The sequence below is a fragment of the Schistocerca cancellata genome, chromosome 3 (assembly GCF_023864275.1).
Source record: "Schistocerca cancellata isolate TAMUIC-IGC-003103 chromosome 3, iqSchCanc2.1, whole genome shotgun sequence".
NCBI classification, from domain to species: Eukaryota; Metazoa; Arthropoda; class Insecta; order Orthoptera; family Acrididae; genus Schistocerca; species Schistocerca cancellata.
Window position 1 is genome coordinate 605,571,494 of NC_064628.1, and position 16,952 is coordinate 605,588,445.

Consider the following 16,952-nt stretch of genomic DNA (forward strand, 5'->3'; position numbering starts at 1 on the left):
ATACTCTCTTTCAAATTCTGAAGGTGGCAGGGGTAAAATACAGGGAGCGAAAGACTGTTTCCAATTTGTACAGAAACCAGATCGAAGTTATAAGAGTTGAGGGTCATGAAGGGTAAGCAGTGGTTGGGAAGCGAGTGAGACAGGGTTGTAGCCTTTCCCCTATGTTATTGAATCTGTATATTGAGCAAGCAGTAAAGGAAACAAAAGAAAAAAATTAGAGTAGGAATTAAACTCCACGGAGAAGAAATAAAAACTTTGAGGTTCGCCGATGACATTGTAATTCTGTCAGAGACAGCAAAGGACCTGGAAGAGCAGCTGAACCGAATGGACATGGTCTTGAAAGGAGGATATAAGATGAACATCAACAAAAGCAAAACGAGAATAATGGAATGTAGTCGAAATAAATCGGGTGATGCTTCGGGAATTAGATTAGGAAATGACACGCTTAAAGTAGTAGATGAGTATTGCTATTTGGGGAGCAAAATAACTGATGATGGTCGAAGTAGAGAGGATATAAAATGTAGACTGTCAATGGCAAGGAAAACATTTCTGAAAAAGAGAAATTTGTTAAATCGAGTATAGATTTAAGTGTCAGGAAGTCGTTTCTGAAAGTATTTGTATGGAGTGTAGCCATGTATGGAAGTGAAACATGGACGATAAGTAGTTTAGACAAGAAGAGAATAGAAGCTTTCGAAATGTGATGCTACAGAAGAATGCAGAAGATTAGATAGGTAGATCACATGACTAATGGGGAGGTATTGAATAGAATTGGGGAGAAGAGTAATTTGTGGCACAACTTGACTAGAAGAAGGGATCGGTTGGTAGGGCATATTCGGAGGTATCAAGGGATCACCAATTTAGTACTGGAGGGCAGCGTGGAGGGCAAAAATTGCAGAGGGAGACCAAGAGATGAATACACTAAACAGATTCAGAAGGATGTAGGTTGCAGTAGGTACTGGGAGACCACAACAACAACAACTCTGTAGCATCGGCTGAAGATACCCCAGAATGAAGATTAAAGGGCACTAGAATCTGATAGTGATTATGAAAGTTTCTCTGAGTAACAACTAAAGATGCCTTACATACCCACCAAACCACCTGGCTTTGAATTACCACGTAATCTCTGGTAGATTCCTGACTGAATACGAACCAGCACTAGGAGGTGTGCCGACTCTCTGTAGAACTGGAAGACAACTATTTCCTGAAGTTGTGACTGTGGCGTTGAAAAACAGACTGTTCACCACATAATTCAAGAATACCATCTAAGATTTTTCCCTGGGGACCCAAAAGACTTCCTGGTTGTGGCGGAATGATTTGTGGCCAGGATAATAGTTTTTAATTTTCTTCAAATGTATATGTTTTTTGTGATACGCTAAATAAAAGTAAATGAGAGGCTGCAGAATTGTACTTTAGCGATAGATCTTCAGTCATTCAAGTCTCCTTCCTGTGTGCCTTCATGTTCGATGCATGTTTTGTTACTGTGTCACTGTAGACTGTATATGTTTTCTGAGTTGTCATTGTTTAAGGTGTTGGTCATAGTGTGATGCATTTTTGCTACCTTCTTTACTAGCGTGTATTGTTGTACGCTATATTGAGTATCTCTTTTGTTAAATTAATATCAGTACAGCGAAGTATTTATATAAGATAATACATGTACAGTATGTTCATTGTTGGGCGGGAAGATTATTTTCCTGAATATTTGTATGATTGTGTCAGGTGTTAAATCATTTAGGAAATTGAGCGCAACCCTTGGGTGAGAGGATACACTGGCACAGCCCCTAGCCCAACTGCACTCCCATACCGATACCTTACGCCTCACTTCCATAACACGTAAAAGTAAGCAGTACAGACAAAAAAAAATTGTTTAAATCGCTCTGAGCACTATGGGACTTAACACCTGAGGGCATCAGTCCCCTCCAACTTAGAACTGCTTAAACCTAACCAACCTAAGGACATCTCACACGTCCATGCCCGAGGCAGGATTCGAACCTGCGACCGTAGCGGTCGCGCGGTTCCAGACTGAAGAGCCTAGAACCGCTCGGCCACTTCGGCCGGCTGCAGTACAGTCATTTACTGATATTACCACAGACTTTTGTCTGTCTGTCTGCCCGTCCGACAATTAAGAACGTTTCTTTTCAAGAACGAATAGAAGTATCAAGTTAATATCTATGTCATATATTTAGGACTAGGCTCCTTTCGCGCTGTAAACATTTTAAGCTTCATTCAAAAGACACGGGTACTTTTGTCACATATTTTGATACTCGAAAACTCAGCCATGAGAATCTACAGGGTACTTTCAGTTGACATGGGATCATGAAACTTGAGAAGAAGAAAGGTTTCACAGTACAAGGAAACGGAAAATTCCGAAACCGTGACTTCGTAATTTATAACAAGGAAAAAAATTTCTTTTGTCATTTGTTACCCGACTTCATACTTGAAATTAAAACATTCTCGAAAATGTTCGAATCCCTTTGCCCGACACTTTGCCCGAGAATCTTCCACCCTTTAGGAAGCAGCGCGACTTTTGTTTCTTGTTCTTTTAATTTGCAACACAAATGTCAGGCGCCTGTGGAGCTCTAGTCCCAGGTATGTAGCGAAGTCACTCCATTCTAATATTCTCCCAGCCACAGAGATTTTGTCGATTTGGAGAACTTAAGCTGGTTGTAAACGTTACACTCTCCTGTGGATTTCTTTTCATTTTCTTGATTTTGCACTATTAAATGATTGTATCTACACGCTCAAAGCTCAAATCTAGCCGCGGGGGGGGGGGGGGGGGATATCTGCCCAGGTGACAATTTCAGGGCGCGCCAAATTCATAACCTTGAAGATAAAACCTTGTTTCATAAACGCCTAGCATCCAGCGTGTGTTGGTCCGTCGATTATTCATATGTTTTTGAAACGCATCTCTGTTGATTTTGAACGTTTTCGAACACATTCTAAATTGTTTCTTCAACGAATCATAACTTTTTTTTGAATGCATACAGGAGGTAGGCCTACGTGGTGTCTCTGTCAGGAGAATCCCCTTCGCATCTACAAACAAAAAAAACTACCTCGCAAACAAAATGGGACAGGGCTATACGAGCGGAGCCAAATAAACTCGAACGAGTGAATGCCAATCGCTGTTTGTTTATGTGGTTGATTGATTGTGTGAATGATCAGCGCCGGCTGGCGTGACCGAGCGCTTCTAGGCGCTACAGTCTGGAACCGCGCGACCGCTACGGCCGCGGGTTCGAATCCTGCCTCGGACATGGATGTGTGTGATGTCCTTAGGTTAGTTAGGTTTAAATAGTTCTAAGTTCTAGGGGACTGATGACCTCAGATGTTAAGTCCCATAGTGCTCAGAGCTATTTGAACCATTTTTGAATGATAAGCGTTGTTGTAATTACTAGCGAAATCCACAGATTCAGATTGCCAGAGTGGAAATGAACGACTAACAGGAATAACAAGTAAGAAAAATTACATATTAACCTTCTAGGTGTATCCAAGAAAAATTCTGACATAAAAATTTTTGCCGGATCACTACTCAACTAAAGGCCAGTCCCCGGTTAGCAAACCTTTAATTTGTATTCTCAGAATAGCGCAGAAAAGCGTTGTACGAACGCGTAATAATGCCTGGCGGAAGAATAAAGGTGGATAACTAAACTAATGATTCCTGCAGTGTTAGTGAAGTTATCCCGACAATACGTTTTGACAATGGCAGTAATAGTTACGGAGTTACTGATGATAAGATTGATTTTTAGAACGAGGACGGAGAAGAAACGGGGGCTTTACACAAATTATATGGAAGAATATGACGATTCCAAATGTATATAAAATTTTCGTACTACTACATTCCGATATTATGCTAGAAGAACTGGAGCGTGTGAATGACATGTGAAATTATTACCTGACGTAAAACCTTTTGCTTGTCGTAGACCTAGGCATCTGATATTTGTACTTCGTGAATTATACCCCTTTTGTCGTGTTATGTATATAAATAAGGTAGATAAAAGTGTCTACTAGTGGCAAAACAGTCTCCCTTATTTGGGGTGTGTAACAATTACTGTGATTTTATAAAGGCCTATTTCGATTTATCTAGCAGACAGTGACAAAATATGGGTAATAAAGTCGAGAAACCACACGAGTCTTGGGTACTATTCGTATTAACAGCTTTTTCGATATTAGAAAAAGACAATTTGGCTTTTAATGTAGCAAAACGTTTCACGAGCTTTGATGAGGTACTAGAGTCTTTAGCAGAAATGAAAGCACGCCATGTAAAGCTGTAGCATGATACGTCGTGACTGAAGAAATGTGTGCTGTCTTGCTTGTCTCTTGTCTTTACTGGTTTTATGTTTCCTATACTTAATTTTAGCTCGAACAAATAATCCCACACAGTACTAATTATGAAATCTTTTATTTATTTATTTTTAAGGGGGTAGTGTGTCAAAGCAGCACAATTGGAGTGGAGAGTCGCAGGAGAACATTTTAATTTCCATTGTCCTGAATATAGGTTTGATGGCTTCCATTACAAAATATACACGTTCGAATTCCACAGAACGAAGTACAGTGATGAGCAATAGAAGAATGCTGTGTGAAAAGGTGTGACACTGCACTTTGTCACATGTAAGACCAAATAACATGTCTTACATTTCCTCCAACATATGTATAATATATATCAAACATTTCAGTAAGATGCGCGCTACAAAATGAACATATAGTTGAAAAATCTATTTTGTTCAAAATTTGTGACATTCTATCTTCTCAAACGCTCTAGGAGTGGGTGGGGGCACTATCATCTTTTCCACCGCTCGGAAATATTGTAGATCCGGGGCTGGGTATCTAGGTGTTGCTGCAGTTGTGCAATGATGTTTAGTTTGCTACTGCTTTTATACACCGCCACAGCACTCCTAATCGTTCTAACATGTTTCCTACCAAACAGAGTACTGCCTGCCCGCCAGGAACGAATCAGTCATGCTGATCATGTGCCCTGGAACGTCTGACTGCGATAATCTGCATATTAAACCATCAGGCCAGACTTCACTGCACACTATCTCGTTGTCGAGGAAGTCCGCTCCTATACTGTGTTTTCTGTTTCTCGCTCAGCATATGAGTTCCACACAGACGCTGGGATTGATGGATGGTGCTGTGTACTGATTGGAAGCCAAAGTGCTCAGGGGTGATTATGTTGTATTCGAGGAATCAGGTGAGGGATCAGTGTATAATACAATCCAGTACTTTCCCTAGAAGGCACAATCCCGCGTCCGGCCGTCCTGATTTAGGTTTTCCGTGATTTCCCTAAATCGCTCCAGGCAAATGCCGGGATGGTTCCTTTGAAAGGGCACGGCCGACTTCTTCCCCCATCCTTCCCTAATCCAATGAGACCGATGACCTCGCTGTCTGGGCTCCTTCCCCAAACAACCCAACCCCAACCCTGGAGGGCACAGTGATACATTTCAGAAATTTTGTGGAAGTATGGGCTCTTATGTGGCCTGGGTAAGGTGATAACCTCAGCAGTTTTCCAGACGGTTTAGAAGCAGGTTAGGGAGAGGCATTGGTTGTAGATTGTGGTGAGATAGGTGACTGCGGAAAGAGGTGTGTGTTTTAGGTGTGGGAGACGGACCTTTCCGAAGCTGGAGGATTTATTGTTTCCCAATCCTTTGATGTGGGTGCATACAAGGCGTTCGGAAACCGTTGTGAACTTTGTTCTTAGCGTGTTTTGTTTCAGTTGACCCACTCGTCCGACTATGTCTCCCTCGTGCCGTTCATTCTCGTCATTTTCGATTACGTACGTTCGGAATTGTGACTCCAATGATGTTGCCAGTACATCCGCTTTGCAGTAGCGTATCTACTCTGGGAGCAGCCTTCTGCGCTTTCATGACCTTCCATACTTCGTTCATGTGCTGTTCATCTTCTCTGAGTCTTTCATCCCAACTGAAATCTCTGGGTTATTGTAGCGTCTGTTTCACCTGTCCTTCCAACTTCCTAAGCGGACGACGATCGTCGGGGACGCAATAACGTCGCCAATTCTTCCTCATGCACCGCTTCGTGACGATCAGGCTCCATATGTCAAGGGGCAGATCCCTAGTACCAGTTTCTATGGCCATCATGGTACGTGTATCATGAGCTGAGGTCTGGAGGGCGGTTGTATAATACTCGACGACCGAGCCAGTCTTTCTCTCGTTTCGCATTTTCGGTATATCCTTCAGGTTATGCCTTACTAGGCTATTATATTGCTTCCAGTCAGTGATAATGCTGTATTTTCCATTCCCCCGCCTGGGTCTTAGACAGTGGCACGTTCGAGGACAATTGGCCTGTGGTCTGAGTCCGGCTCATTATGGATGGTGGTGCCAGTTCTTCACGGTAGCCCCTTGAACAGGTAGATGCGCAGGACATCTGTCCTGAACTGCGCTTGGTGGGTGACATGAGCAGGCTTCTCGGAAGTGATTAGTCTCAAGAAGGGATCATCCCCGAAAAACTGGCTCACTCCCCTCCCGCTGGCGTTTATGAAGTTCCAAGTCTAAGCACGCTCCAACTTACCAGTCATTTCCCGAAGTTCCTGTGTTGCGATATGATTTTTTGGAGGATCTTATGCAGAAACTACCGTGAGAGCGTTATTTTCTATCTTTAACTCTATCTTGACACTCTCGACTCTGATCATATTTGGTACACCAATTGTACCACTAGTACAGCCACACCTTCTTTTCGGCGATCGGGCCTATCTGCCTGTCATGAACAGCATGGAGAGACATTTATTTCTCCTGTGGACAGAGTACTTATGCACCTTGAATCGGTTGGTCGGTAATAGATGCGTGTCCCTGATGCAGGCGACATCTATAGCATGTCGATCTAGAAGGAACTGAAGTTGGACAATTTTGCCAGAAATGCTGTTGGCATTCCAATTTAGGACCTTAAGTTCTTATATCTACCCAGTAGTCAAAATGCCTAACTCCTTGAATAGATATCAATAATATGATCGTGGGTGAGATCCACACACTGCTGTAAAGTACAGAGTTACTGCAGAATATTACTCCTTACTTACTGAATGAAATATGTTAACTTAATGATTTGTGCGAATCCAAAATATGCGGTGATTCGAAATGCAATTGTAGTTGAACTCTTTTGTTTTAAGAAATCGAAAACAAGTTTCACTTTACATTCATATCAATATGGATGCCTGAAAATACTGATGTTTCCACTCTAGTTACTACTTCCTCTCCACATGTTTATCATTCTATTTGAAGATCTAGACGTGCAGAACTGTACATGTTGTATATTCTTGGATTTGACAGTGTGGCGGTTTGCGGAACACCACTCAATAATATTTTCAAGTACAGAATTTACAATTTCCTCTCTATGTGTATGTCTTCATAAGATCAAAATAAAACCTGAAACATATGTACTATGTATAGCGTCACCAATTTTGTTTTACTTTACTGTTTTTGTCGAGTTATACTGAATCTCTTATTTAGGTTTTATTTTGATCTGATGACGGTTATGGTCAAAATGCTTGACAAAGAGTAATTAACACACAGCAATCCAGAGAAACTATGGACAGAGGTGTTAAGAATGATTGCTGACCTCTATAAACAATATCTATCCCATGTGCATTTATGATGATATTTAACCAGTTTCCAATATGTCACCATTGTGATATTTCCTTACCATTGCCGTTACTATAGTACTTAAGGCATCTGCTGCAATCTGTTCCATAGTAATTGAATCATCTACTGCAATCTGTTCACAGCCTCGTATATTTATGTTTTCGTCTTCTCTACTAATACCTAGTGTAGATCTCTCCATCGTACACTGAACACTTATTTCTTAACAGACGTGCATTAAAATACTGTGGCGTATTGTCATAAATTGTAATTAATAATACAAATGTCAGTAAACTTTCACATACGTGGAGGATTAGTACTGAAATACTACCAGTAAAGCACTCAATGCCACCTTTTATAGCCGGCCGGAGTGGTCGAGCGGCTCTAGGCGCTACAGTCTGGAACCGCGCGACCACTATGGTCGCAGGTTCGAATCCTGCCTCGGGCATGGATGTGTGTGATGTCCTTAGGTTAGTTAGGTTTAAGTAGTTCTAAGTTCTAGGGAACTCATGACCTCAGAAGTTAAGTCCCAAAGTGCTCAGAGCCATAGAGCCATTTGAACAATTTTTGAACTATATATATATATATATATATGGCTCAGAGCCATTTGAACCATTTTTGAACCACCTTATATATATATATATATATATATATATATATATATATATATATATATATAATGTGCGATTGGACCCATACGGATCACGCAAAGCTTTTCCGATTCAATTTTTTAATTCTCCAAACTTCTCTCATTCTTTCCCCATGAATTCTCTTTCTTTCCTCTGTCCATTTTGTCCCCTGTCTCTTGCAAACTTCATTCTCGGGTTGTACTTTCCAACTATTGATTTTTTGCCTGTATACATTTCTGTTTATAACTTCTGAAGAATTTATTTGTGCATTTGCTAGATCTGTTTTGGTTTCTTTTATCCAGGGTATGGTTTTCAATTTTTCAATGTATATTAAAATTTTGTGGGAGAGTCTGGGTGTTGGGAGTCTGTGGATATGACCGTAAAATTTTAGTCTTCTTTTCCGGATGTCTGCGGCGAGGTTAGATAATTTTTCTGTAGTTTTCCGAGACTGTAACCTGTATCCATCTTCAGTTCTTTTTGGGCCAAGAATCTTTCTGATAATTTTGCGTTCCTCTTTCAGGATGCCTTCCAGGTCGCCTTTTCTATGGAGTGTGAGTGTTTCGCTGGCATATAGTGCTTCGGGCTTGATTACTGTATTGTAGTGTCGTATTTTTGAGTGAATGGAGAGACACTTTTTATTGTAGATGTTGTGGGTTTTCCAGTATGCTCTTTTCAGTTTTTGCAGTCGAACTTTTTGTGCAGTTTTCTCTCCCCCTGTGGGTTCTAGGACCTCGCCTAAGTATTTAAAGAATGGAACTCTCTCAATTTGTCCATATTTTGTAGTCAGTTTTTGAGTTTCAAATTTTGAGCAGATGAGTTTGGTTGGAAGGAAATTTGTAGCCCAACTTTTTCGGCGCATTCTTTGAGAATGTCTATCTGTTTAATTGCTGTGGTCTCGTTTTCTGCTAGAATGGCCACGTCATCTGCAAATGCCAAGCATGAAATTTTAATACCATCTTTCGATCTTCCTAGTTGTATAGGCTTCCAGTAATTTTGATTCTTCAGTTATTTTCCCATTCTCGGATGACTTTGTCTAAGACAAGGTTGAAGAGGAGTGGAGACAAGCCGTCACCTTGTCTGACGCCGGTTTTGATCAGGAAGGGCTCTGATATTTCCCCCAGGAATTTTATCTTAGAAGTTGTGTTTGTGAGCGTTTCTTTGATAAGGTTTAGGGTTTTCGGATCGAGTCCTAGCTCCTCAAGGATAATAAAGAGAGATTGCCTATCAAATGAATCAAAATCCTTTGCGAAATCAACAAAGGAACAAATGATCGGACTGTTTCTGACTGCTTTGTATTTTAGTGTTGTCTTCAAATTGAAAATTTGTTCTGCACAGGATCGGTATATATATATATATATATATATATATACATAAAGGTGGTTCAAAAATGGTTCAAATAATATGTACTGTGTTATGAAACGTTTATTCTTAGAAATTATATTTTGCAGCATACGTTACACTGTTGTGAAGACTTGCTGTCATTGTTTTGCTATTATATGTCTACTAGTTTCAGATTCTTAACCATGTAGCTGTGTGTATAATGAAATGGACATTCCAAAAAGTGTGAAATGACATGTTAAGGAGCTGCACTGCACTGTGAGCTGCAACTTAATAAAATGGCGAGTGCCCACATATTAAATGGGCAGCATAATTTCCTCCTAAATGAACAGAGCAGGCAAGGTGTTTAAAATGGACTGCCAGATATCTCAGGCGGTAGCCAAGTGCTTCCTTGGCAACACAAGGTTTGTAAATAAAGGTGTTGGTGTGACTGCCTGAAATGTGTAATTAGTGTTGTGTTATTTTGTTGAACCGCATAAAAATTAAAGCTACTGAAAACATCTACAGGTGAAAGTAATAATTTTTCCTAATTACTTTTCCTATAAACAACTCAAAGTAAAATTGTAGGTAATATGTTGAAAATGATGGGATAAAAGTCTGAAAAGTAACTACTGCCTTGAAAGCAAAATAAATAAATAAATAAATAAAAACAAAAACAAAAAAAGCAATGCTTAATGTCACCAGTAAACAACTGTAAATACTGAATTAATTTTAAATAATGTTCGTGTAAGAGTTTGTACCATATTTTCTCTCCTGTATTTATGTATTATGTGTTCACTTATATATGTGTCACAAGTGGGTATACTCATCGTTTCGCAATGCTCAATGTAACACAGATAGATAACTATGACGATATATGTATTGGAAAAATGTGGCTAATGTTGTTCTATGTGAAGAAAATGTCCTCCTCAGGGGACACCGCCTTAACGTAGCACTCTGCGTGTGGGCGAGGAGGATTGCGTGCTCTGCATCTAGAGGGCTAGTCTGGTGTCGCCTTAGCCACCAGAAGGGACACCCAAGCCAGACAAGCCAAATGGAGGAGCCAGACAAAGTGTGTCCCACAACAGCCTATCGCTCCCCCTTTCCTATCTCAAACCTATCCTGACCATGACCTTTTCCTGTCATTTCCTGTTATATGTATAAAACCTCAACGGCAGCGACAGTGGAGAAAGAGTCTTTCGGAACGGTGAGCTTGGCGGAAGAGTCACCTTTTCTCTTTGAGTGCAAAAAGAGTACAAATAGCGACTGCACTCCAGAGAGGCGGCTACAGACAGCGTCTGAGTCGTAGTGAGCGGCTGATTTTAGGCTGGGTAACCAACTGCCTATGAGGAAAGTAACGGGAAACTACCACGTTACATTCCCAAGCAGTATATGATATGTCTCTCCATGTGAAAGATTCCAGAGTTAAAATTTTTCCTCATTCGGATCTCTGGGAGGGGAACACATTGAGAGTAGACATATTTCAAAGGAAGGAAGGGACAGTGAAGGAAGGAAAAATAAGAATTAGAACAAGGAATGTGAGGACACTACTGGAAGCAGGAAAGGTAGAGAATGCAAAACAGGAGATAAAAAGGAACAGATTAGATATCCTTGGCATGTGTGAAATGAGATGGGGAGAGAATGCGCAGATAGAAAGTGGAGATTATAAGCTCTTTTACTCAGGGGAAATCAAGAGTGGTGAAAACGGAGTAGGAATATTGACAGTGCAAAAGCTGGAAAGTAAGGTAAGCTAGTACTATATATTGATGTAAGACTGATGATGATACGACTGAAGGGTAGTTCAGGAGATTTGGTGTTAATGCAGGTATATATGCCAACCAGCCAGCATAGAGATGAGGAAGTGGAAGAATGTTATGAGAAAATAGGAGAACTCATCGAGAAAGAAAATAGAAACGCCTGCATTATCATCAAGGGGGACTGGAATGCAATGATGGATGAAGGAAAAGATGAAGATACAGTAGGAATAAGAAATGACAGAGGTGAACGATTAAATATTTTCTGCAAAGAAAATTCATTAGCAGTGGGTAACACATCATTTGAACATCACAAAAGGGGACGTTACACATGGATATCCAATTTGAATAGCCAGTCAGAGTGGCCGAGCGGTTCTAGGCGCTACAGTCTGGAACCGCGCAACCGCTACAGTCGCAGGTTCGAATCCTGCCTCGGGCATGGATGTGTGTGGTGTCCTTAGGTTAGTTACGTTTAAGTAGTTCTAAGTTCTAGGGGACTGATGTCCTCAGATGTTAAGCCCCATAGTGCTCAGAGCCATTTGAACCCAATTTGAATAGGGAAAGATATTAGTTGGACTATGTCCTGATAGAAAAAAGATTTAGGAAGTTTGAAGAATGCCAAAGCTTATCCAGGAGCGGATATAAATTTAGACCACAATCTAATATTGGGAGAAATACAAGTGAAGTAGAAAAAAGACTCTAGAGGTAAATCAAAAGAAAGACTACACACAGAAAGACTCAACGAGGTAGGAGAAGCATCAGATGCAAAACAAACTTATGAGAGAGAGGTAGTGTTGATGAAAGTGTTAATGACAAATGGATAAAAATGAGGGAAGGACTCATGGACTCTGCCAAAGAAGTACTAGGAATTAGAGTATCCCAAAGTACCATGAAAGAATGGATAACAGAAAACATGTTGAAGAAGGTGTAAGCGCAGAGAAAGTGGAAAAATGTAGATATTGAAGAAGGCAGAAAGAGGTACAGGAAACTGCATAATGAATTAAGAAGGAAACTGAAGAAGCAAGGGAAAAGTAGATGAAACAGAAATGCGATGAAATAGAGAAAATGGAGAAAGAGGAAAAGTATGAAATGATGTAGAGAGTGGCTAGTGAGATAGTTTTTGAACGTAAAAGAGAGAGGAATAATATGGAAATAGAAAGAGAGGATGGTACTCTAGCTGAAGGACGACTAAAGGTTTTGAACAGATGGCAACAATATACTGAATGTCCGTATAATGGGGATGAAATACAAAGCGAAAATGAGGTTGAAGAGGGGCAAGATGTGCTGGAAGATGGAAAGGGATTTACCATCTTGGAAGCAGAAGTAGAAAAGGCACTGAAGCAGATGAAGAATGGGAAGGCATGTGGAACTGATGATTTTCCAGCAGAACTGTTGAAGAATCGGGGGAACAAGGCAAGAAAAGAAATAATCTACCTCTGTAATGAGATATATGACAAAGGGGAATGGCCTGAGGACTTCCTTGCAATAGTTATGATACCAACAGAGGAAAAGAGAAACACTAAAAATGCGAAGAGCATAGGACCATCAGTCTAATTTCTCATGCAACTAAAGTATTGCTGAGAGTGTTGATTAGAAGAAAATATGGCAAGCTGGATAGAGGGATGGCAGAGTAGCTGTTTGGATTTAGAAGAGGAAAAGGAACAATAGATGCTATTGGCCTGTTAAGAACTATAGGATAAAGATATATGGAAAAAGGTAGAGAAACCTTTGCTGTTTTTATAGATTTAGAAAAGGCTTTTGACAGACTTCAATGGAACATGCTGATGCATAGTTTGAAGAGGAAAGGAGTAGATTTGAAAGAGAGATGACTGAAACAGAATCTATATTTACACCAGAATGTAAGAATAAGGATTGGAAATGAAATGTCAGAAGGAAGCAGCATTGGACAAGGTGGTAGACAAGGTTGTTGCCTTTCCCCACTGTTGTTTAACGCATACTTTGAAGAGATTATTACGAAAGGCTTAGATAAGAAAAGAGTAATATGTACTGGTGGAAAGAGAATAGAATGTATAAGATTTGCTGGTGACATGGTATTAGCGGCAGAAAATGACTGGACGGTGAATAACATGCTGAAGGATTGAATGAAACTTGTGTGGAATATGAGATGCAAATAAACACAGCAAAAACAAAGAGTATGGTCATCAGTACAAGAAGCAGACTGCCAATATTAAAATAGGACAATCTACTGTTAGTCCAGTAAGTACATTTAAATATCCTGGAACACAATAACAGAAGACTTGAGATGTCACCAGGAGGTGAAAACTTGAAGGAGGCAATCAACAGAAAGAGGAGACTCTTATTTTGCAAATTAGATAAAGGTCTAAGGAAAAGGCTTGGCAAATGTTCTGTCTGGGGTGTGGCTCTATATGAGGCAGAAACATGGGCGCTGAGACAAGAGGATGAAAAAAGGTTAGAAGCATTTGAGATGTGGATGTGGAGGAGATTGGAGAGAATGAGCTGGATGGAAAGAGTGAGTAATGAAACAAATTGGAAAGGGTTGGTGAGAGAAGATGTCTGCTGAAGGTTGTAAGAGAAAGGAAAAAGAAATGGTTGGGACATTCATTGAGAAAAGAGTGCTTGCTAGCAGATGCTTTGGAAGGATTGTTTTGTGGGAGAAGACTGAGAGGAAGAAGGAGATACAAGATGATACACGACATAACGGGAAGAGGAAATTATGCAGACCTGAAGAGGATGGCAGAAGACCGGACAGCCTGGAGAACTACCATGTGAAAACCCGCCTTTCAGCAGATTACTAATGATGATTATGATGATTATATAAAGTGAACACTGTTGTCATATGTTTGCAATCTTTTTCTTACCCCACATTATTTGAGGTATTATGGATGATTCATTGATGTATCCGTAGAGGAAACATCACTGCAACGTGGAGCATATGTAACACTAGCACCAAAGTTACCTGTATTTATCTTATCCAACATCACTGTCTGTACTATCAAGCACTTTGATGTAACATGTGTCTCATATTTTATTCATTATTTGTGACCATTTATGAAACTGTAATTAATCTATGGATGTAATTACAAAATAAATGTTCTGTAAGAGAATGGAAATGTTAAAACATTCCTTGTAATGCTGGTTCATCCACAGGAACAGTAGGTTTGAAAACAGTAAAACGTGAAAGGAAGTCCCTCAGCAATAAAACTGGCTTGCTGGGAATATAAAAGGAAGATCTGGCTGTCTAACTGCAAGACTCCTTTGTGGCAAGAGTTAGTTGGTGCCTTGCAGGCGAAGTCTTCGTATCTTGTTAAGTGAACGAGACTAGAAGAACAGCTAGATTACATAACACAGACTCATATGTGGAAGCAGTTTGGATTATTATTCATAGAAAACTTTTGTTAGCTGTGTACTAAGAACATCCGAAGCTAAGAAGAGAATTTTCAGAGCTTGTTACACAGCAAAAGCCACAGATACTTTTGCTGTCTTTATTGAATAGCCCCAACAGATTGACATTGCCATCGCCTTCAACTCAAATTATCAGTTGAGCACTGTATAAGTGCATGGACCGGCTGTACAATTCCTTTTGCAATAATAAGTTCGTGTTCTGTAAACTTTGTTTTGAGTGCTTGTACATTAACCATCGTCGTTAAGCTAGACAGGCTCCTATCCCAAGTGCTGCACCGTTGCACTATTTTCGAGTATCATATTTTATTGATTTGGAAAAGCTATTACCTTCATTATGAAAAATTAACAAACTTTGTGGAGTAGTAATCTATATTATAATTCAGGGGGACTCTGTGATGAAAACACTCCACGTAATTTACCAAAATGGATAGTTGAATTTTCACCAAAGTACATTTAGAAAGATAAAATTTAAAGTATTCAGTCTAAAGGTCTTGTTGGAACCTCACTATATCATTACAGTTACCTGCACAAAAGATGTGTTCATGCATAATAGTTATTGGCTAGTAGACTTAAGGGGCCCATTTCAGCTAAATAGTATAAGGAAGTGAATCTTTCTGAGAGTACAAATGATAATCAGTACAAGTGATCTACTTATCTGAAAAATCATTCGATGATAGTATTTTCCAATAATTAACCTCATAAAAGAATCTCATGTCCAAGTTGCTAGTGCTCTACCAGTAGTAAATCATCTGCATCTTTATTATACAGATAGTAGGTGCTACTGTGAGTCGGTTGTTGACAAAAAAATTTTCCTACTCCTCTCGATTTATTCATGCCAAACCACTGGTATGCTGCTTGCTAAAGTCTTCAGAGGGAGTGACTCAGAAAAGTGTGTTAGTATCGCTGTCGTTCTCTGTATACATAAATGGCTTGGCGGCCAGAGTGAGCAGAAAACCGCGTTGGTTTGCTGATGATGCCGTGGTGTACGGTAAGGTATCGACGTTGAGTGACTACAGGAACACACAAGACGACTTGGACAAAATATCCCGTTGGTGTGATGAATTGTAGCTAGCCCCAAATGTGGAAAAATGTAAGTTAATGCTGGTGAGTAGGAAAAACAAACTCGTAATGTTCGGATACAATATTAGTAGTGCTCTGCTTGAGATAGTCAAGTCGTTTAAATATCTGAGCGTAACGTTGCAAAGCGATATGAAGTGGAGCGAGCATGTGAGAACTGTGCAGGGAAGGCGAATGATGGACTTGGGTTTATTGGGAGAATTTTAGGAAAGTATGGTTCACCTGTAAAGGAGACCACATATAGGACGCTAGTGTGACCTGTTCTTGAGTACTGCTGAAGTGTTTGGGATCTGGAATGAAGGAAGTCATGGAAGCAATTCAGAGGCGGGCTGCTAGATCTGTTACGAGTATGTTCGAACAATACATGAGTGCTACCCAGATGCTTCGGGAACTCAAATGGGAATTCCTGGAAAGAAGGCTAAGTTCTTTTCGAGAAGCACTATTAAGAAAATTTAAGGAACCGGCGTTTGAAGCTGACTGCGCAACGATTCTACTGCCGCCAATGAACATTTTAAGTAAGTACCTCTGAGATAAGATGCGAGAGATTAGTGCTCATACGTTGGCGTACGGACAATCGTTTTCCCCTCGCTCTGTTTGCAAGTGGAACAGGAGGGGAAATAACAAGTAGAGGTACAAGATACCCTCCGCCAGTCACCTTACGATGGCTTGGGAGTATCTATGTAGATGTAGATGTACTGTCTCGTCACCCATCAGCAAAAATAGTATTTCAGTATCAAGTAAAGTAGTTATCAATAGTACACTTTTCTTTGTGCTAGTACTTAGTGCAGCATTGTCTTACCAGGATGGTGACCTATTTCCTTTATACAATTTTTGTTTATTTTATATAGTATCTTACTTGGATCTGTTCTGCTATTGCTTCCTTTCAATAGTAATCTTTGGAGAAACGGTCGAATATGTTAGTCATAACACATAGTCATGATCAAAATTAAAATCCTTTCACAGGAGTAACGTCTTCATTGTATTGCTAATTCAATAATATGGTGGTGTTATAAAGTGACTTGTAGCGATGCCCATTGAAATGATCCATAAGGAGCCGAGAGCAAGCACGCTTTTGCAGAACTATAGGGGAAGAGAGCAGCAGGTGCAACGGACTCGCCTTGTCGAGCAGAAAGTCGCTTAGCCGGGCGGTGTGCTGGCGCAAGGTCTATTCTGCATTTTTAGCATGGCTCCAATGTGGATAACCGGTCGTCATA

At 40.2% G+C, this 16,952-nt stretch overlaps 1 protein-coding gene across 1 annotated transcript in view; it reads right to left on the reverse strand.

The window, feature by feature from the left end:
• Nucleotides 1-16,952, reverse strand: part of LOC126176459 (carbonic anhydrase-related protein 10) — a 1,153,190-nt gene that overhangs the window by 559,861 nt on the left and 576,377 nt on the right. The window lies entirely within an intron of this gene.